This window comes from Heteronotia binoei, chromosome 12 (genome assembly GCF_032191835.1).
Source record: "Heteronotia binoei isolate CCM8104 ecotype False Entrance Well chromosome 12, APGP_CSIRO_Hbin_v1, whole genome shotgun sequence".
NCBI classification, from domain to species: Eukaryota; Metazoa; Chordata; class Lepidosauria; order Squamata; family Gekkonidae; genus Heteronotia; species Heteronotia binoei.
In genome coordinates this window covers 45,818,021-45,841,524 of record NC_083234.1, presented here as the reverse complement: position 1 = coordinate 45,841,524, position 23,504 = coordinate 45,818,021, and the positions used below count along the sequence as shown (strand labels likewise).

Below are 23,504 nucleotides of genomic sequence, written 5' to 3'. Positions count from 1 at the left end.
GGAATGATTTGGACAGTCTATAGGAGAAAACAGTCTGCCCGTCAATAGGTTCATGGAAAGCAGAAATGGCTAAAAGGTGAACCTTTAAAGAAGAATAGCTGAGCCCAGACACTTGTAGAGACAGCAGGTATTCTAGGATCGAAGGGAGAGGTACAGACTCTGGATCAAGTTGTTGAGAGGATGCAAAGGAGCAGAAGTGCCTCCACTTACACTGGTATGAGCGCCTGGTAGAAGGTTTTCTAGCATTCAGGATAACTTCCGCTACTCTCGGTGGTAAAGATGTGGCCGAATTCTCCAAGCCGTAAGTCCTAGAATTTGGGGGTTCTGGTGCCATACCTGGCCATGATCTTGGGAGAGGAGATCATCTGCCAGGGGAAGACGACGATAAGTGTGATGGGACATTTGAAGGAGTCTCGTGAACCACGGTTGCCGTGGCCACCATGGCGCTATCAGTATGCAGTCTGTACTGTTCCGAGCAATTTTGAGTAGAGATCGGGTAATTAGAGGGGTTGGTGGAAAAAGATAATGAAGACCCCTCCAGCTGTGGAGGAAAGCATCGTTGCCTCTCCTGGTATAAAAGAGAGGGCATTTCGAGTTGTCCGTAGCAAAAACATCTACTTTTGGAGTCCCAAAGCACGCAAAGACGCGATGCAAGTAACGTGGATTGAGGGACCATTCGTGGTCGTCTATGTGAATCCTGCTGAGAGAATCGACCAAGACGTTCTCTATCCCTGGAAGATGAATGGCAGTCAGGTAGATGCTGTTTTTGATGCACCATTCCCAAAGAAGTATGGCTATGCGGCACAGACGGATAGATCTGGTACCACCCTGCTTGTTCACATAGAAAACTGTGGCCATATTGTCGGTTGTGATCTGGACATGTCGGTCGATTACAGATGGAAGGAACGATTGAAGAGCCCTGTGAATGGCTATGAATTCTAGGCAGTTTATGTGCATGGCCCTCTCGGGGGCAGTCCACAGACCCCTGACAGTCTTGTCCTCTGAGTGGGCTCCCCATCCCCACTTGGAGGCATCTGTAGTCACGATGACAGACGGAGGAGGAAGAACAAAGGGCATTCCGCAAAGTAAATTGTCTGGTACTGTCCACCAAACAAGGGAGAGCTGAACCCTCTGAGGTACAGTGAGAACAGTATTCTTTGGTTGTACGTGTGGATGGTAGGCACGAACAAACCAAAGCTGGAGAGGTCGCATGCGCAGTCTTGCAAATCGAAGAACCGAGGTTGTTGCGACCATGAGGCCCAGAAGACGTTGGATGGTGATTGCAGGTTGCGTTGGGGTACGTATGACCTCCTGGGCCAGGGACAGGATGGTGTGGGCACGATCCCATGGAAGAAAAACTAGATGGGATGTGCAGAGACGAGCACCTATGAACTGTAGGTCCTGAGTTGGGGTGAGGTGAGATTTGGTAGCATTCACACACAGGCCCAGGGAGGCGAGAAGAGAGAGTGTTGTTTTGAGATTTTTCGCCAGTTGATGTGCTGTGGGAGTGATGAGTAACCAGTTGTCTATGTACGGGAACACTAGAATGTTGCGAAGACGCAGAGCAGCTGCGACTACTGCCATGCACTTTGTAAACACTCTGGGGCGGTGGACAGCCCGAAAGGGAGGGAGCGATACTGGAAGTGATGTTCTTCCATGGCAAAGCGAAGATATTTGCGGTGCTGAGGTCTGATAGTCACATGGAAATAAGCGTCCTGAAGATCCAGGGATGCCACCCAGGAATCCTGCGGAATTAGGGGAAGGATGGATTGGACGGAGATCATTCTGAATTTCTTGTAGACTATCTGCTTGTTTCGTCTCCTGAGATCCAGAATGGGTCGCTTGCCCCGTCCCACTTGGGCACCAGAAAATATCGTGAATAGAAACCTGTCCCCCGATGGTGAGGAGGAACAGGTTCTATGGCATTTTTTTGGAGCAAGTCCAGAATCTCTTGTTTGAGATGAGGGGGGGGGGGGGTGGAGTAACAGTGAAGTAGTGGTGGTGAGGTGGCAAAACGAACTTGATTGCGTAACCCAGGCGGATTATGGTGAGCACCCAAGAGTCCATGGCGACTGAGCTCCAGGTTGGATAGAACGGGAGAAGACGTGTTTGATAGCAGGGATTCAGCTGTTGAGTGAGATGCAGAGGGGAGTCAAAGAGACTGCTTGGCTGGCTGAGAAGACTTCTTTGTCTGCTGAGAGCGTGGCCTCTGTTGGAAGGGTTGCTTTTGTTGGGGGGGTTTCCTCTTCCAGTAATCAGATTGCTTAGGAGAGTGTTGACGCCTCTGAAAAGATGGTCTCCAGGGCTTAGGTTGATTGAACTGCTGGGAGGCTGGCTGAGAGACACCAAGGCGCTTTGCCCTCTTGCGGCCATCATCTACCAAAGTGAGAACTTCATCAGTGGATGCATGAAAGAGGCCAAGACCATCAAAAGGTAGGTCTTCGATTTTTTGTTTAATATCGGGTTACAGGTTGGTTGACCTCAGCCAGGCGTGTCGACGCAACGCCAGCGATGAAGCGAACACTCTAGATGAGCAGGAAACGGCATGTCTGATGGTGTTAATCTGCTGTTTCAAAACTCGTGATAGCTCAGAGACTAAATTAGATGCAGCTCTCTGAGAAGTCTCAGGCAGAGAAGGAATGAGAGGAGTAAATTGGTTGGCGAGATTAAATGTATATGCTGCAAAATAAGCCAAGTAATTATGAAACTTGGAATTAGTAGAGGCAAGGTTGTAAATCTTGCGAGCCAATGTGTCCAATTTCCGGCCCTCATGATCAGGAGGAGTAGGGTGCCTGGATGGTTTGGCTTTAGTCGCTGAGTGCACGATTATGGAGTTTGGAGCAGGATGGGAGGCTAAAAATTTAGAATCAGGAGCATGTACTCTGTACAGGGAGTCAAAGCGCTTCGAAGTAGGTGGAATTGAAGCAGGTTTGTCCCAGGCCTCACGCAGACCTTCCAAGTGCACTGGCAACATAGGTAGGAGAGACCCCGCTGGGAAATCCGCCTGAACCAGATTGTGGACTATGTCAGAAACCTTGGGTGAGTTGGAAGGAAGAGTAACATTCAAGGCTTCAGCCATGGTAGTAATCAGGTTAAGGTCCGATGGAAAAAGACGGGCTGGCTGCGTGGAATCCGAGGCAGGAGAGCCAGGAGGATATTCAGAGTCAGAAGAGCCTGAGCTGTCCCCGTCGGATTGGGATTCCTCGGTTGCAGGGGAGATCAGAGGCTTAGTAGGTGCAGATGTGGATGCACGTTCCTCGGAAGGTTTAGACTTTTCTTGTAAGGCAGTCGAAGTCATGGCCGATGTAGAAGTTGTGGCCGGAGCAGCAGATATGGTGGCGGAAGCAGTGCGGGGTATAAAAGGATCTTGGTACCGAGGAGGTTCACAGACTCGAAGGGCTTCACGGTCTCGAGAAGAGAGATACTCCAGGTCTCGGATTCGAGAAGGCTCATGGTACTGAGGAGATTCGAAGTCACAGATTCTAGGTGTTGATACATCACGGCTGTGGGATGCAACCTCGAATTCACAATACCGAGAGCGACGGAAACCCTCATCCGAGGGGGAATGGGAGTAGCGAAGGTACACCCGGTGATGTCTGGGAGATGGTGATCTGGAGAGTGAGGAATATTCATATCAACCCCTCTGGTAATAGTCCTTGTATTCACGGTAGACTGGAGAGCGTGAATGGAAATCACGACGTCGAACCGGTGAGCAGGATCTGACATGCTGGGTGGAAACCTGTGTTGACGACTCTCTGTAGAGAGGAGAAACTCCGATGTCTCAAAAGGATCCAGCCTGTAGCAAAGACCGGGGATGCTCCTGAGAAAAAGACGGATCCGAATGGGGGTCAGTTTCTAGGATGTCGAATGGCACCACACTATGGACCGAGGGCGAGCAAGATCAAACTGGTATAACCTCGACCGCAGCTGGGGAGTGAGGAGTGAGATGAGGCATATCGGAGATGACGTTGGAGGGTGCCGAAAGCTCTGGTGGAACAAGAGGTTGGATCGGAGCCGAGTGTATGGAAACAGACACCATCGATGTCGCTATAGCGGTTGAAGTAGTGGCCCTCGGGGAAGTCGTTGGAGTCGACCTTGTCAGATCGCGGGATTTCTTCGGGGCCAAGGCAAACGAATTGGTATGGCGAGACTTCTTCGAAGCCTTGTGGCCGGTGTCGGAGTGCTTGGATGGTCTCTTGTCAGACTTATGCTTCTTGTGAAGTTGAGGAGCAGCCGAATCTCCCGCTTGGTGTGGGAGAGGCGGCAAATCAGAGCTAGGCATATTTTTCAAGCAGAAAACTTTGAAGTCTGGCTGCTCGGTTTTTTCGCGCCTGTTTACCAAAGCTGGCGCAATGAGGGCAAGTATCTACCCAATGAGCTTCACCCAAGCAGAAAAGCCAGTATGAATGTCCGTCTGAAGTAGGGATTTTAGATCCACACCTCCGACACTTTTTGAAAGTAATTTTCCCTTCCATACGCTCTGGACAAGCGGGGGGGGGGGGGTGGAGAAAAATAGCGAAAGGAAAGCGCAGAAACAAGGGCTTTAAAAAAAAATTATAAGGACGAAAAATGATAGAAGAAAGGTAAGAGAAAAAGGAGAATACGATACCAAACAGGAGAAGACGAGCTAAGGAGAAGACGAGCTGAGGAGAGAGGAACGCAGCAAGGTAGGTGTTGTCCGGGCGGCGCAAAGGAAGAAACTGAGTGGGAATGGCGCCTCCCACTCGCTCCAGGCATGCACAGTCAATGCCTGCTCCCCAGGGCGAGCGGAAAGCGCGCAAAAAAACCCGCTCTAGGTGAGCTATTGGAGACTCCGAGGTATGGATCCATTGCCTGCAGCAAGACCCATGTGTGAGACTGCACAGAGACCACAATGAAGATCAATTTAGCTTCCACCTGTTTGGTGGAACTCTCTGCCAGAGAACATCTGTGCCCTGTGGGAATTATTACTTCTCTGCAGGGCATGCAAGGCAGAAATATTCCGCCAGGCATTTGGTTGAGGGCAGCGATAGGACAGTACAATATCTGGCACTCTCACACCTTCCGTGCTCTGTAACCCTCTCTCCTTAGGGGGCTAGTGACAGATGAAGTTTTTTCTGCCATCTTAACAGGGTATTGCTTTTACTGGCTGATATGTTAGCATTTGATGCTAATTTTATTCTAAATTACTGTAGTACTGAGGTTGTAAACTGCCCTAAGCCCTGCTTGAGGAGAATGGGAAGCCTAACAGATGATGATGACAATGACGACAGACAATGATGTGTATGAGAGCATAAGGCTTAAATCAGAATCCTATAATAAAAATACTGTAATGTGAATCCTGTAATAGGATCCTTATATTGGCCCACAATGCCCTTCCAAGCCACTGTGGTGTAATGGCTAAAGAGAGAAAGGTTCAAGTTCCTGCTCTGTAGTGAAGCTTGTAAGGGAGCCTTGGGCCCACCATAGGCTCTTAGCCTAACCTGCCTTGTAGACTTGTTATAAGGATAAAATGCAGAAGGCAAAATGATGTGCATTATCCTGAGCTTCTTGGGCGAATGAAAGGATATAAAGTACTAGACAGATATAGGTAGATAAAAGCCAGTTTTCAGTTTGCCTCACACTCTCTAGCATGACCAAGAAACAGAACTCACGGGAGGGTAGGGAGCACTGTGCATATGAAGGGGTTGGCCTGATTCCCAGTGCTTTTCTTAGTAAATACTATAGGACAAAACATTTGGATTGTAGTGTGGAACACAGCTGGGGTGTAAGGCAAAATTGCTGTCACACAAGCACTATGCGCCAAGAAAGACAGCCTCTCTCTTCTCTACCCCACTACTGGTCCATGCAATACAGAGGTCTTCCAGTTATACAAACACTGATCATTATAAGGGCAGTTTACATTGAGAAGGTCTCTGGAGAGGCAAATTTCCTGAACAAGTAGATAAATTCCACTAATGTGGGTATCTTTATATCAGTTTGATTTTAACCATTTATATATCACCCTTCTTAAAATCAAAGTGGTTTATGAGCATTAAAAAAAACACGAACAAAGAAAGCACAGACATTGTATCTCACATTGGGGAGGGGATATTCTCCATGTTATCCCCTTGTTCCTGCCCCCTGACCACCACAGTGCTTTTTGCTGTCTTTATCTCCAATCAGTAGTAGGTGTATCAATACAGTGTAGAGTTGCTATCGTGATATATCTATTACCATTTTTTAAAGCCAGCTAGAAGACGGGTGGAGAATGGCAGGTTCAAATTGAAATGGTGCCAGCTGTGGGCAGGCAAGAGTGGAAATCCATACCTTCCTGTCCACATGACTTCTAAAACACAGATCTCGATATCCCAGAAAGATTATACCAAAGCAAGTTTGGAAAAACACAAAGCAAAGCTGTGGAACACAGAGAAGGTGGACAAGTATATGACAATGTCATATGGAAGCTTCTTCCCCCACCCCCAAAAAAACCCTGCAAAGGGGGGGACACAGAGCAAAACCTCCATATGGAAGCAATAAAAGCCAATCTGAAAGAAAAATTATGGGCAGAGGGATAAACAAATAGAAGAACAGATCTCAATCTCTCACTCATACATACGCAAAAGCCATTTCCCAACCTTCTACTCCAGTCTAGTTTGATCAAAAATCCCCCAGAAACCAGTATGGAGCCATGAAGGAAGAAAAAGTACAGCAATAATAACATACTTTTTTCTCATCAGTGGCTTGAGTCTGCAGAAAGGCAAGAAGCAATTTAGCCCCCACTGCCACAGTACCCACCCTTTACCATGTAAATGAATGGCTGCCATTCATCTCTATGGGGAAAAGCAAAGTATTACATGCAGGGACACTGTCGCAGTGTGAATCCTGCCCACCCCCAATGACAGAGATGCTGTGGGGGGGGGGGGCAGAGCAACAGGGGGAGTTGCAGCCATTTCACCCTCTATGAGTCCTTTCAATTTACAAACCCCTCCCAGAGCTTCATCCTTCCTGCTTTAATGACACATACTGTTGCTTAGTCCTGCATCAACACCACTTGTGCATGGCCCAAACAGTGCAAGGTGCTTCTGGTAGCATGTGTGAAGTCAGTCTCTGATCATAGCAACAGTAGTGATGTCACCAAAGTATTTTTATCATTAAGCTGAATTCTCCCATAAATTCTCAAGTTGTTTCTTGGGCAAAGTGTTCGAAGTAAAATTGGTGAGTTGGAATGTTGAGTGTTGGGAGAAAACACAGACTTTGTGGGAATTTCAGAAACTTGGTGGAATGAGGAGAATCAGTGGGACACGGTGATTCCTAGATATAAGTTATATCAGAAGGATAGGGACAGAAGGGTTGGAGGTGGGGTGGCTCTGTATGTCAGAGAGGGTATACAGTCCAGTAAGACTGAGGTCAGAGAATTAGATTCCCTTCCAGAAATGCTTTGGGTTGAAATAGAGGACACAAAAGGAAATTTAACTATGGGAGTTTGTTATCGCCCACCAAATCAAAAGATAGAGGACGATTATAATATGATGGAAGGATTAAAGATAGTGGCTAAACATAAAAACTGTGTCATAATAGGTGATTTTAACTACCCGCAGATTGATTGGGTCAATATGTGTTCTGGTCGAGAGAAAGAGATTGAGTTTCTAGATGCTCTCAATGACTGTGCTATGGAGCAGATGGTCTCAGAAACTACCAGGGGTGGGGCGATCCTGGATTTGGTCCTAAGTAATGCCCAAGACTTGGTGAGAGATGTAAAAGTGATCGCACCGCTTGGGAGCAGTGACCATAACGTTATTGATTTCACTATTTGTATAAATAGAGAGTTGCCCAAAAAGACCAGCACAACCACGTTTAACTTTAAAAGGGGTAAATTCTCTGAGATGAGGAGGCATGTGAAGAGAAAACTGAAAGGAAAGGTAAATACAGTCAAAACCCTTGGGGAAGCTTGGAGGCTATTTAAAACTACAATCCTAGAAGCTCAGATAAAATATATACCACAAGTTAGGAAAGGCACAAACAGGTATAAGAAAAGGCCTGCATGGTTAACAAACAAAGTAATGGAAGCTGTAAAAGGTAAGGACTCCTTTAAGTGGTGGAAAGCTAGTCCAAGTGAGATTAATAAAAGGGAACACAGGCTGTGGCAAATCAAATGCAAGACTGTGATTAGGCAGGCAAAAAGGGACTATGAGGAGCATATTGCAAAAAACATAAAGACCAATAATAAAAATTTCTTCAAATATATTAGAAGCAGGAAACCAGCCAGGGAGGCAGTGGGGCCCTTGGATGACCAGTGGGGTCCTTGGATGACCAAGGATGATTACTGAAGGAGGATAGGGAAATGGCTGAGAAGCTGAATGCATTTTTTGCCTCCGTCTTCACTGTGGAAGATGAGAAGTATTTGCCTGCTCCAGAACCACTTATTTTGGAAGGGGTATTGAAAGACCTGAATCAGATTGAAGTGACAAGAAAGGAGGTCCTACAACTGATAGACAAATTAAAAACTAATAAGTCACCAGGTCCAGATGGCATACATCCAAGAGTTCTGAAAGAACTCAAAGTTGAACTTGTGGATCTTCTGACAAAAATATGTAATTTTTCATTGAAATCCGCCTCCGTTCCTGAGAACTGGAAGGTAGCAAATGTCACCCCCATCTTTAAAAAGGGTTCCAGAGGAGATCCGGGAAATTACAGGTCAGTCAGTCTGACTTCAATACCAGGAAAGTTGGTAGAAGCCATTATCAGGGACGGAATGAGTAGGCACATTGATGAACACGAGTTATTGAGGAAGACTCAGCATGGGTTCTGTAAGGGAAGATCTTGCCTCACTAACCTGTTACATTTCTTTGAGGGGTGAACAAACATGTGGACAAAGGAGACCCAATAGATGCTGTTTACCTTGACTTCCAGAAAGCTTTTGACAAAGTTCCTCATCAAAGGCTCCTTAGTAAGCTCGAGAGTCATGGAGTAAAAGGACAGGTCCTCTTGTGGATCAAAAACTGGCTAATTAATAGGAAGCAGAGAGTGAGTATAAATGGGAGGTCTTTGCAGTGGAGGACAGTAAGCAGTAGGGTGCCGCAGGGCTCAGTACTAGGTCCCATGCTCTTTAACTTGTTCATAAATGATTTGGAGTTGGGAGTAAGCAGTGAAGTGGCCAAGTTTACAGATGACACTAAATTGTTCAGGGTGATGAGAACCAAAGAAGATTGTGAGGCACTCCAAAAGGATCTGTTGAGGCTGGGTGAGTGGGCATCAACGTGGCAGATGAGGTTCAATGTGGTCAAGTGCAAAGTAATGCACATTGGGGGCAAAAATCCCAGCTACAAATACAAGTTGATGGGGTGTGAACTGGCAGAGACTGTCCAAGAGAGAGATCCTGGGGTCGTGGTAGATAACTCATTGAAAATGCGTGGTTGCAATAAAAAAGGCCAACGCCATGCTGGGAATTATTAGGAAGGGACTTGAAAACAAATCAGCCAGTATCATAATGCCCCTGTATAAATTGATGGTGCGGTCTCATTTGGAATACTGTGTTCAATTCTGGTCACCGCACCTCAAAAAGAATATTATAGCATTGGAAAAAGTCCAGAAAAGAGCAACTAGAATGATTAAAGGGTTGGAACACTTTCCCTATGAAGAAAGGTTAAAACGCTTGGGGCTCTTTAGCTTGGAGAAACATCGACTGCGGGGTGACATGATAGAGGTTTACAAGATTATGTATGGGATGGAGAAAGTAGAGAAAGAAGTCCTTTTCTCCCTTTCTCACAATACAAGAACTCGTGGGCATTCGATGAAATTGCTGAGCAGTCAGGTTAATACAGATAAAAGGAAGTACTTCTTCACCCAAAGTGTGATTAACATGTGGAATTCACTGCCACAGGAGGTGGTGGTGGCTACAAGCATAGTCAGCTTCAAGAGGGGGATAAAAATATGGAGCAGAGGTCCATCAGTGGCTATTAGCCACAGTGTGTGTGTGTGTATATATATATATATTTTGGCCACTGTGTGACACAGAATGTTGGACTGGATGGGCCATTGGCCTGATCCAACGTGGCTTCTCTTATGTTCTTATGTTCAAGCCCCCTTACCAAAACACACCCCAGATGAACCAGAAGGGTACTGCAGGATCCAATAAAGTTGCATTCTGACCTTGAAGCCTGCACTCAAGCAGGGCTCATCTCAAGAAAGGATGTTAAAATTGGTGGGGATATTTGAATGATTAATACAAATACCTTGTTTGATGACACCACCATTCATATGAATTCAGACCATTCTACACACAGTACTAGCAGCAGCTTTGCAGATACAACACTAGAAGCATTCCTGGTATGTTGAAGGACTTAAGGGGTCACCTCTGGCATGGCCTAAGAAGGTCCCTGACCCATTCTAACTCTTACAGCACATGCTTTGAGTCCACCTCTTTACTCAATGGATACCTAATCCAGAGGTCATTTCATAGTCCAGACTGAACAGTAGAATCCATTTTGGATCCCACAAGCCTTTTGGTGAACTAAGACATGCTTCTTCTGAGGAGCTGTTGTAAATTACTTTAGGTTCCCATTAGGGAGAAAACTGGGGTATAAGTAACCTTCTAAAATTCTTAAGAATAAGTTAGCATCCTGCTCGTGACACTTTCCTACACTACTCCAGTTCCATGTAACATGTTCTATGTAAGTCCTCCACTCAAACTGATTTAAGGAAGCCCAGCCCCACCCCCAGGTTCTAACAATGGTGTAAGATTCTCAGAATTGAGAAGAAGTAAAAGAGCAAAGGGGAGGGTGGAAGCCTGGAATATAAGGCACTCTGAACATTTTGCTGTTATGCAAAAACAGCTTAATTCACTCTGGCTCAGGTGTGTCTGAGTGAGCAGTTGGGGTGGACAGGAATCAGTGCTGGGCAAATCACAAAGGCCAAAAGCAGCAGGAGGGGAGCTGGCAGCCTGCCCAGACTTGGCAACAATAGAATCTCAACAAAGAAAACCTGCCTGTTAATCCTGTGGGCGGGAGGCCTATTGACTGCCAGGCAGTGCTAGATACACCTGGAGGAGGCTTTAATCCACCCCAATTTGGAAGAAAGAAAGAGAGGCCACAATTGAGTTCTTAGTCAGATCACAGACCACAGGGCCTTGGGGTCAAGAGTTTGTGAGGAATCACAGGGCATCTTGTTCGGCCCCCCAGCTCAAAGACAGGGACTGCCCATCCAAGGTTATCAAGGGCAAAAAGCCAGTGGGGAACAAAACTGTACTAGGGCAACCCTCCCCCCTCCAACTGAACAATGAAAGCCAGTCTCCAGGGGCCAAACTACACATAGCACTGGGATTTTATGACTGAAGTGCTGGCCCTAAAAACTGATTGGGGTATTGTTAACATGGGCTGGGGCTACAGAAAGAGGGTCAGTGCTGTCTCTATACCATTTTTTCAGTAAAAATGTGCCCTTACTTGAAAACAAATCAGCCAGTACCATAATGCCCCTGTATAAATCGATGGTGCAGTCTCATTTGGAATACTGTGTACAATTCTGGTCACCGCACCTCAAAAAGGATATTATAGCACTGGAAAAAGTCCAGAAAAGGGCAACTAGAATGATTAAAGGGTTGGAACACTTTCCCTATGAAGAAAGGTTAAAACACTTGAGGCTCTTTAGCTTGGAGAAACGTCGACTGTGGGGTGACATGATAGAGGTTTACAAGATTATGTATGGGATGGAGAAAGCAGAGAAATAAGTACTTTTCTCCCTTTCTCACAATACAAGAACTCGTGGGCATTCGATGAAATTGCTGAGCAGTCAGGTTAAAATGGATAGGGAAAAATAAAAAGCCAATGCAATTTTCCTGGTCTTTTTTCTCCCTTTACAAGGGCTCAAAACAGCTCAAGGTGGCCATTGCTGATTTAGAAAGACAGTAGGATGGAAGAGAGTTTTTGTTGCTGTTGTTTTTTTAAAAAAACACATTTCCATAGCACTGCTCCCCTAAGCCCATTATAAAGCTCTTCTCAAGTTCTTTTCAGGGCCAAATAATGCACCTGGAGTTCCAGTCACAAAACTCCAGCATCCTCTGATTCTCTGTCACTTCAGCTGTCCTGCTACTCCTTGAGTCCTCAGTCTTAGTGTCATATGTTAAAAACAAAGTCAGGCTAGGGCCAGCCCACAATGGATTACAAGGCAGGCCAACTGGCATTTCAGGAAACACAACAGACACACCAACTACGTATCTCCCAAAAGAAGGAGGACATCAGATCATACAGTTTAACACAAGCAGTGGCACAGGATAGGTTCTCCAAGATCACCTGATGCCCATGAACCAGAAATATTCTGGTCCACAGTGTTTACTTTCCAGTTTGAACGGCCTCCTATTTCCTCCCCCAACCAGCAGATCGTACAAAGAGCCAAACATCAGCATCTCAGCCAAGGGGTTCCTGTGTCAAGTGCAAGAGTCTTAACTTTCTTCTGTGCCCTAGTAGGGTTGCCAAGTACAGGTTGGAAAACTGCCAGAGATTTGGGGATGAAGCTGGGGAGAGTGGGGTTTGGAAGGAACATCAGCAGGGTATAATGTCATAGAGTCCACTCTCCAACACAGCCATTTTCACCAGGGGAACTGATCCCTGTAGTCTGGAAGAGCACCAGGCCCCACCTAGAAGCTAGCAACTTAAATCAAAGACATGTTAGCTCAAAGCTCTGGAAGGGGGGAAACATAAGAATACTCTATCCTCTTTTACCTGTTTGTTTCAAAGCTGCTGAAAAATCCAGCATGGTATATTTCTCCTCATCCTAAAGAAATGATACAGGAGTTGCAAAACTCTGCAACCAAGTGTAACAAATGCTGGTCTTGAATCCTAGGGACCTGTTTTGGTAAACAGTTTGTGCAATATAAGAACATGCACATGTAAACACACCACAGTATCAGTATAGCCTCAGTTAGGCTTCTTAGCTTGTAATTTTTAAAGGCGCTTTTCATATTTCTTTACGGCAGCCGCAAGCACTGGAAACTTTTAAGAAAATGGAGAGTACATACTCATATAGAGGCTATGCTTATTCACCACACCGTCTCTGCTAGTCTCACAGCAATCTTACATATCCTAAGCTTTTTTGCACAGTAAATAAGGGGAATCTTACAAGCTGTGCACAAGGTGTATGATTCACACAGGGAAGCTCCACTATGGAAAGCTAGGACATAAACTGGTAACGCCCCACTGTACCTGCTTCACAGGCATATGAGCCATCATAAGCCAAGCTGAGAGCTGCTTTTGGCAGTGGATTTTAGAGTGTCTTGGAGATGGCAGTGAAGGATATGGACAGATTTGCCATATTGGGATTAAGTTCTTCTGCACAAGCAGAAAACCTTTGTCTTTCTCCCATCTGCTGCAGTGAGGTTTGCACAGAACTTCCTTGGAGGATTTGTGACCTATATTAATGGAAAGAGACGCCTTTCCATCCCAAGATCTGAAAGGCCTTAGGGAAATCCTGCTTCCCACGTGTCTGGTTTTGTAATAGATGGGCCATACTGGGGTTGTGGAAAATCCAGGTACAAACTGGCCTTGATATTTTTCTGGAGGCCAAAAGTGAATTTATGTCATGATTTTAGCTGGGTTCTCACCACTTTAGAGTGCTAGAGAAACAAAACTCAAAAGATAGGGGGACAGATGATGGAAGAGGGTATTAGAGAGCTGAAAGAAGTTTGAAAGCGGAATCAACCCACTATTGCCTCTGGTAAAGTGGTTTTGCAAGGTTTTTTAAAAAAATATTATTTCAAAAAACCCTACCAAACCTGTTTGACCAGAAGCAACACAGGATAAAAGAAGTGTATGAACACTAGTGGATTTTGAACTGTGTTCCAGCGAATCCTAAGAGTTCCCTTAGAAATGCATCAGAGGTTCCTTCTTTGGAAAGACTGATGATGGCAGTCAAGCTTTCTTGGCAGTATATATCTTCCCTGGCAATGTGCAGTTAGTAGGTATCATGTGGGTGTGCTCAATGACAGAAAGCAGTGACAGCAAAATATGAGCTCAGCGTACACCTTAGAAGGCAGCCCAGAATCTGCTGCAATGTGCTCAGTGTGGAAACAACACCAGAAGGACATTGGTTAACCCACTGGTGCACACTATGGAGTAGCTGAAGCCTCTCCCAAGCGTTCTTTGAATGACTGTTTACTTCCACTCTTACATAAAGGAGACCAAGCTTGCTGACATTTGAGCTTCCAATCACATTATGTCAAAGAAAGGACGCTGGCCACAGCTCAGACTGAGAACTGGATGGCAAACTTTCCTCTTAATGCAGTTCCGTGTGACAAGCCCAGAAACATCTGATCCGCTTCACAACATCCCCTCGCAGCTGTGGTTTTCCAGCACATTTGTGCCCTCTGCTCACCCTCCCCGCCCTGCCTTTGTGTCTGGCTTTATGAACCTGGTTATCTTCCCCTTCCAGCCTCCTGTAATTTACTTGCTGCTTTGCTTTTCCAGCCTGTTTAATTAGAGCTCTGATGTGGTGGGGTGCAGAGGGGCGGGGGAATTATTTCACTGGATAACTGCTTTTGTTTTCTTCCCCCTGCCAGACTTGGGAAACTGGAAGAAGTGAGTTAAAAGAAGAGGATTTACACCGTGATCCTCTCCCTGTGGGTTGTGGCTGGTCATCAGGGTTTATACCCTGCTCCGGTTCAAACGATGTTCGGGAACTGTGGCTTGTAAAAGTGAAGGATTGAGAGGTGCCAGCTGGAGCCAGGTGATGGCAGATGCCGGGAAAGATTCCCCTCTCTCCAAAGCCCTGCTGATGCTTCTTCAGTCCTGGCCCTCAGCCACCTCCTTATTGCCATTCTGGGTTCTCCAAACATGCAGCCCTTTCAGTGTCTCCTCAGTTCTGACTCATAGCTCCTTAGTACTGCTAGGGACAACAATTCACAGCTTGACTGGGGATAAACAGCTAGACCTTTGGAAGAAGATGCAGATCTGGATACCACAGTCCCTCCCCAAACGTATTTTAAAAGTGATGGAATGTGGAAGGGGGTAAAGCTAGGGGTTCTTCACCCTTGCATTCCACTTCCCTGGTCCCTTTCCCCCACCTGGGACATTTCAAGTATGTGTTTGGATTGGCTAGGGGACAGGAGGAGGGAACAAGTAGTCACTGAAACTGGTAACCACGTCTTCCTTGGCTGCCTCTTCATCTCTCCAAATTGCACCCTCTCACCACTTTCTAGATGTCCCACAGAAGCCTGAGTTCTCAGGCCCAGGCCTGTATTGAACATCTAGTTCTGTTCAGTGACTGCACCACAGATTACAGAATCCAACATATCCGTTAGACTGAAAAACAGTAAAGCTTTAATTTTTACTTCTAAAACAGCATGTTTCTAGCCCTCATTGCTCCCAACAAAAGGTAAAACAAGGAGAGGATGAAGCCTGTGGAAACTCTTTAAATAGAGCCAGTTCATACAATCAAAACAAACCAATCAATCAAAGCTATACAGGGCAGTTGTGTCCCGTGTGCGCCAGGCTCACAACTCAGCTCACCTTTGCTGTGCCATTGGCACAGCTTGTTTCTGGCACCTCTCCAATGCTGCAGTAAGCATAGGTAGAATAACAAGTTGGGTGCCTGGTGAGGCAATCACACAATGGCTATACCTGCTGCTACACATAGAAAATCTCAATTCACTTGGCAGCCAGTGTGGTCTAGGGACTAGAGTGCATTGGATCAGGATCTAGGAGAACCAGCTTCAGTTCCCCCTCTCTGCCATGGAAGCTTGCAGGGTGATCCCTCACATTTTCTCAGACTGCCCTACCTCACAGGATTGTTGTGAGGATAAAAGGAGAATGATGTAAGCTGCTTTGAGTTCCTGTTGAGAAATGGGGAGTATAAATGAAGTAAATAAATAAGAAGAAATGGGAGATGACCCCAGGGAGGCTTCTGTGATTTTGCAAGGGTCTCTGAGGGCCTAACTAGATGTAACACTGTTGTAATTAAACAATTTTATTTGGTAATATACTAGATGTAACACTGTTGACACGAGTCCTGTCAAATCCAATCTGAACTGTGAGTTCCGCACTGAAACTCAATTCTTATGGATAAAGGGTCCCATTTGAACTGAAACCATGGTGCACAGGGGAAAAGGCCTTCTGCCCTGCACCTTCCCCCCTGATCTCAGGCTTCTACTGTTAGGGAAACTTATACATACTGATGGGCTACATGTAAGTTTTCCTAATGGAGCAAGTAGCAGCTCTGGGAGTTCTTTCAGGTTGGGAAAATGGCACAGGGAACAAAGGCTTATGAACCTCTTTTCCCACATCATGATCCTGACCCTTGTGCTCCTGGAACTTAGAGCAAATCTGGTTCAACAGTGCCTGGTATAGACCTACAAAGAATATAATGAAGGGGTAGGCAACCTTTTTGTCCAGAGTACCTCCCCACCAAAAATTGCAACATCTGCCTGTGAAGATGTCAGTATGCTGTAAAACAACAGAAAGAGATAAGGTCTGTACTTGGCCAGAAATACGAAGAGAAAGCCAGACCCCAGCAGCACTAGTAGGATCTCAGCCAGGAATTCACCTTGGTTAGCTGACAGCACAGATCTGAGAGGCAACTACAGGCATAAGCCATGCCTGTTGCCTTGCCTTGCACCACTGGCCCTGGCAATGCTACCACTGCCTTGGGTGCTTGGCTGGACATCTGGCCCTGTGTGCCCAGCAAAATGGTACATGTGCCAGGGGTCACCTATTCCAGGGGTAATATATAGTTAGAACCTGAGGTGTTAATTCCTTTCCTGGTGGGAAGAGTATGTGGACAAGATGGCAGAGTGCAGGAGCCCCCTGCAATCTGCTTCCTCCACCACTGTTGGGCACTTCTCCCACTGGGAAAAGGGAGCAGCATCTTTGTCTGGGGGTGGACCCTCTGCTGGACCAAGGGCCCTGGAAATGGCCCAGCTGTGCTGACCCCTTGTTCTGCCACTGCTTTTCTTCTTCAACAATTCCTGTTCTCAGATGCCTTTCCCCCCCCAAGCAAGCAGTCCTGTAACCTGGGCTGCGGAAGAGTTGTGGAGCAAAGGATGTGTGTATGTATTGTTTATTTGCATGTAAAATTTGTACCCCACCTTCTACTTCAAAAGAACTTAGTGCAGCTTACAACAAACAAACAATTAATCGTATTTATAATAATATAAACTAATTGAGCCATAAATTTAAAAAAAAACAATTAAACAGAAACACTAGAGCTTTACTTAGCATGAATGTAAACCTTATAAATGCAGCAACAGTATAATCTCCATCCCCAATAAAATTGTACTAATACATTCTTTCCCTCCCCCCAAATTCAAAATAAAATCCCGGGACAACAGTTTCCTTCCTTGCTTCATGCCTGTACTGCAAAACACCCTCTTTTCTGGTCCTAATCTGCACAGAAGCAGAGGCTGGTGCCTGGGCTCTGAGGACAATCTAAGGGTTTTGCATTTTCCAGGTCTGCAGTTTAAACATAAATTCTACACAAAGTAGCAATGTGTACATTTCATTGCTTTCCAGAAGCAGCCAGCCTCATTATGATGCTAGGGGAAGCAGCCACATCAGGAAGCAGTTTTGAGCCTCTATTTAAAGCAAGGGAGGCAGATCTGACGTAGGGGACATGATCCAGAGGGCAGTGTTCCTGCACAAGCCCCACTGGTGTGCCCTTGAACTAGTCCTGCTCATTTCAGTGGGACTTGCTTAGGCAAAATTCTTGACCAACTGTCCTCTAAACTGATTACGGTGACTGTAGCTGGTATCATTTGGATTTTTGTGCCTCAGGCTTGAAAGGGTATTGAGCTGGCCCCTGCTGCTTTCTGTTCCACATTAACAACATGCCTGTGTTCACAAATAAGCAGGACAGGCGAGAGCCTCAAAACTGCTTTCAGGACTGGGCTGCCTGATGCGTGGCTACCATCACCTGCTGAACCTCCAAAGTAAAGTTTAGTTAAATAACACTTGACATGACATCATTGTATTTGGCATTTCCACACCACCTGCCCTGCAAGCAGCAGCCAGTGAACTGGAAGGGGGTAAAGGAAAGGACCAAGATATGTTCTGAAGATACATGATGCACCAACCTCACAAAAGAGGCTCAAGCTTGGTCAGTACCTGGATGGGTGATCTCTTGGGTGTACTTTGTACAAAGGTCATGGAAGAAAGTAAAGAAATAAATATAATAAAAATAAGGTTCAGCGCAATGACATCACTTGGGAGTCACAAGTCAGCAATGGCTTTGTGACCCCTCCCCTCCCCCCCCACCCAACACAATACTTTCTTTGAATATGCCAAAAACGCACTGTAAAGATGTGAATTGGGGCCATGAGGGAAGGCATTTAGTGGCCCAGCCAACCTCCAGGTGGGACATGGGGATCCCCTGGAATTACAGTTTATCTCCAGATTACAGCAATCAATTTCCCTGGAGAAAATGGATACTTTGGAGGGTAGACTCTGTGACATTGTACTCCACTGAGGTCCCTGTCTTCCACAGGCTCCATCTGCAAATGCTGAGAAAAACCTACTGGTGATCCCTAACCCAAAAGACATCCAGGTGTCCTCAACCAAAGCCGTGGCCTTTTCAACTCTGGCTCCCACCCACCTGGTGGAACTCTCTGTCAAATAACATCCTTGCCCTGCCGGAGCTGGTGTAGTTCCGCAGGGCTTGCAAGGCAGAGATGTTCTGTCACGCTTTTGGTCGAGGACAGCAATGGGTACCATCCTATCTGGCACTCCCTTCCTTTCTCCTCCCCTATCCTGCTTTTTTTGTCCATCTATGTGCAAGGCAATAACACAATTTGTAAATTGATTTTCGTGCCATATGAAAATGTTTCTAGCTATTTAAAAATTATCCATTTAAAATTCTTTAGGTATAAAATTGTATAGAATTTCTGTTGTTAATGGCCCTGTGGACTTTGTGAACTCAGAGAAGGTTGGTTTATAAACTGAAATTATAAATAAATAATAAAGAAAGAAAGAAATCTCTAGGAATTTCCCCAACCTGGATCTGATAACCCTCCCCCACCCCATTCCCTGCTGGTGGCCACGGGGCCTGGCAGCCCTAAAGGTGGGCCATTTCTTCACAGCTCCTGATGTGCCCCAGTTCCCTCTCTCCCCCCCACCCCACTTGCTAATTGTCAGTATTGCATCTTCTCTTCCTTTCTGCTGCTGCTCTAGATTCTGTAATTAGGCCACAGAGTACCTACCCTTGAATGGCTAATGTAACGTCTCACATAAACTGTTACCACTTCTGTTTGGTCTAAGTGTTTCGCAATCAACTAATCAAATAATTTTTTTGCATAATGTGTGTGATTTGCGTAATTTATTCTGCTCATGATTAACGCACTGAATTTACATTTGGATTTTTCCATTTTGTGTTCATGATTTAAAAAAAAAAACTAGCACTGAATCATTATCTAAGTATACAGAAATCCAGGGCTGCCAGCATAGACCTCCTGGTCCAAAGCCATATATTCTGGCCATGGAATCAAAGACCTGGTGGCATGACAGATCAAAATCAATAATTTTGTTTTACATTGAAAATTTCAGCATAAAATAAACAATCCCAGGGAAACGTTTCTACAGTCTCTGTTTCAGAGAATCTACAATAGGGATGTCAAACATATGGCCCACTGGCCACACCCAGCTTGCCCAAGGCTTTAATCAGGCCCATTGCTCTTTTCTCCCCCTCCACCCCCTCCTGTCCTCACCCTCTGAAGCTCCAAGGTTGCAGAAGTTCTCAGCTCCTTCTGCCTTGTCTTTGCTGACTTTGTCAGGAAGCTCTTCTGGGCTTGCAAAACTGCACTGAAAATGCAGAACAGATTTTCCATTAAGGTCTCTGTGCCCACTGACTACTCTGCACTCTGAGAGTAGTCTATCTGGGTCCAGAGACCTTAATGGAAAATCCATTCTGTGTTTTCCTTGCAACTTTGTCTGCAATGTATTTCAATGGAGTGGAGTCTGTTTCACTTTCCAGTGTTTGTATGGCCAGCTGAAGCTGTTGCTTGCTGGAGTTGTACCCTTGCAAATAAAGGGTTGATGCTTTGAGCTAGCTTGTCTCTGTTGAATGGACCTGAGAACTTGTGCTTAGTGAGTACTCTAACCTGGGAACCTATAGCCAAAGGGAAATATTACAGTGAAGAGCCACTGCCAATCTGAGTAGAACCAAGGGGGGGGGGTGGAGTTTGCAATGCCCAGCCATTTCATGCTTTCCTTGGCTCAGAGCATTTCATATTTTTAGTTTATACATTTAGTTTCTGCTGTGATCCTTGTGCTTTTTCTTGATGTTTTATTTTAAAAACTGCATTGCCAAATCCCACTATTCCCCCGACCATTCCATTTTAAACAAAATATTGTAAGAGTTTTAAGCATATTTATATTTTAAGTTAAAAAATAATATTGTTAATTGTGTTTGTATCCTTTATGAAGTTTATATCTCAGCTATCTGGCATTGCATTATATGACATGAACATAGGGCTGCCAAGCTCCCAGGCAGGGCGGGGGTACTCCCGCTTTGGAGGTCCCATACCCGCTGGCCCACAGTGGGCCTGCAGGGGGACCTGCTCCCAACATCACTGGCGCGATGATGTCACTTGCAAGGGACGTCATCATGCCGGTGACATTATGTGCCAACTGCTCTAGGCGCTTCCAGGAAAACTCTATGTTTTCCCAGACACTCCAGCAATTTGCTAGAGTGTCCGGAAAAACCATAGAGTTTTCCTGGAAGCACCTAGAGTGGCTGGCATGCAACGTAGCCGGCACAATGACATCACTTGTGAGTAATGTCATTGTGCTGTGCACACATAGCACACGTGAAAAAAAGTCCCCCACCAGAGGCCACGGAGGACTTGGCAACCCTACATGCGCCCCCTGGCCCCACAAAGTCCCATTTATGTCAGATCCATCGCACATAACAAATGAGTTCAACACCACTGTTCTACACCCTTCCAAGACAAATTGTGCCTTGGCACAGCTATTCATATAATGCAATTGTAGCTGAAGGAAGTTTCCCTAGCCTTCATTTTTCAAGCTCACATAGCAGCACTGGTCAGTTGTAAAACATGTATCGTCCACATACATACACACCCATACTCAACAGCTGCCTCACTTTAGATGATGAAAAACAAAAGAGGCAGAAGAAGGGTGCAGGAAGCTCTCCTGTGAAAGGTACAGTGAAGTTAGTAGGAGCTGTGAAGATCTGAACACAAATACACCCAGTTCATGTAAACATAGTGTAATGGTCAGAGTTTGGCTAAGGCTCAAAAGGCCTGGATACAAAGTCTCACTCATATGTGAACTTTATTGGATGACTTTGGACCAGTCGCTTCCACCCAACTTCACAAGGTTTTTGTGAGGATAAAAGAGGGGAAGGGACCATAAGCACCCTGGAGAAAGGGCAGGATAAAAATATAATAGGTGGAGGTACAGATTTTCCTGTTGTGATGTACACTCCTGTTTCTCCCCACCCTCATTCTTCTAATAACACATTTACCATACTTGGACTTCAGCATGGATTTTTTATCCCTCCCCCTCATGCTTTGTACAGGCTTTCCTAGGGTTTATTATCTTTTTTCTCTCCTAAAATACCTGGCATTGCTTGCCCTCCCAAAAATTTATTTAAAGTTCTTAAAGAAACTTCTGATCTGTTAATTTGAAGTACTGATTTGGATGCAGGAGTGGTTTGTGATTTTTACAAGAACCAACCAATCAGCAGCCCTGACCTGGATAGCCCAGGCTAGCCTGATCTTGTCAGAAGCTGAGCAAAATCGGCCCTGGTTAGTATTTGCAAAGGAGACCACCAAGAAATAGCAGGGTCATGACGCAGTGGCAGGCAATGGCAAACTGCCGCAGAATGTCTCCTTCCCTGAAAACCTCACAGGGTCATCATAAATCAGCTAAAACCAGCACTGTATGTAATCAGCTTATCCTAGAAACAGGAAGTAGCTCTTGGGCCTAATTCACTTTGGAAATTAGTATGTCTGTCCGAAAAAAGGATGAGTGCTGTGGATCCACAGTAGCTTCCTGAGTCACAGCTCCTTCTATTAGCCACTGTGTCACGACTAACTGTGCTACAATTCCCAGTATCTTTTGGCTGGGAGCCATTGTCATTAAACAGATTTGAAATTGGCTTAATTTTATAGTGGTAAATATACTCTTATATCATTTGTACAATGTGCCTGCAACAGGGGAGACAGTGCAGAAAGTCAGAACCAATTTGTGCAGTTCCCTGGGGCCAAAAACGGGGTGGCTGCAGCATTCCTCGTTGCACAGCTAGAACATCTCCCAGAAAACAATATGCAAAAGTATATGCAAAAATGCCTGAAAGAAAAAAAGTGAATTACTGTTCTTTGACTTCTTTGGGGCTAGTGGGGGTGGGAACCCCACAGTGGACACTCCTGAAGATTACTCTCCATCCAGGACAGGCTAAATGGAACATACCTTTGGAAGGTATTGAGTTACCCTTGAAAACCCTGTGGCATTTTTCTCAGATTGTTAGAAAAATAATGTTAAAAAGGTATGAAGTCACCTTTGAGTTTGATGCCCATTCCAGAAAATAAATCTCTCTTGTTCTTAACAAGCCCATTTGTCTGTTGTGACCTCTCCCCAGGTATCTGCAAATGCTGAGATGTCCTTCCTTTAAAACAGAGCAGTTTGGTGGGCATTTCTCTAATTGAGTTAGAATGGTGAAGATTTCTCACCAGAACATTGACCCTTTCAGTTTAGAAGGAATTTTGCCATTCTGAGTTCTTGTCTCTTCTGTTGTGATAGTTCTATCTATTTGCATCCACCCAACTCTATCTACCGGTCTCTCCATAACCAACCAACCAACCAACCGTGTATTTCTTTGATTTGGCCCTTCCTTCAAGGAGCTCAGGGAGGTACAGATAGTTCTCAACTCTTTTTTTTAATGTGCATATGTTTGTGTGTGCATGTGCCAAGAAGTCATGGGGAACTCTGGTGACTGACCCCAACTGGGAGCATGGAGGATATTGAGAGAGGTGACTGAATAAAGCCTGCCCCTGTCCTCCCAAGGAGGACTCCCATTCAAGTACTTGCCAGAGTTGACTCTGCTTAGCTTCCAAGATCTGTTGAGATCATGCTAGCCTGGCCTATCCAGGTCAGGACAATTCTCATCTATTTTGTCCTCCTAACAATTCTGTGAGAGGACCTGGAAGCCACTGGACTAATGAACTCGGTACATCTACTCCCCTGACTTGTCTTCTTGGTAGGCTGGAGAGGAATGAGCTGAGATAGATGTTGGTTGCCCCTGATGAGGAGGCAGCAAGGATACTTACAACATTCCCTGCTAAAACACTCCTGTCCACTGTGATTTTCTGAGTGTCGGAACACTTCTGTTGTGGCAACCACAGCAACACCAGATCAGTAAAGGACATGTTACTCCATGCAAAGTAGTGATATAGACCATGGGCACACAGACCTCAGCCCATTCTGTATAACCTCACATGAAAGAATTGAGGTCAGAAGAGACGGAGATGTCATGAGATAAACTGGGACCAAGTGGAGGTCCATATCCTAGAAAATGGTTTAAGCCCTGTCTTTCAGTCTCAGAAAGCA

The 23,504-nt window shown here is 45.5% G+C and overlaps 1 protein-coding gene across 1 annotated transcript in view; it reads right to left on the bottom strand.

The window, feature by feature from the left end:
* Positions 1 to 23,504, bottom strand: part of FAM178B (family with sequence similarity 178 member B) — a 235,287-nt gene that overhangs the window by 153,193 nt on the left and 58,590 nt on the right. The window lies entirely within an intron of this gene.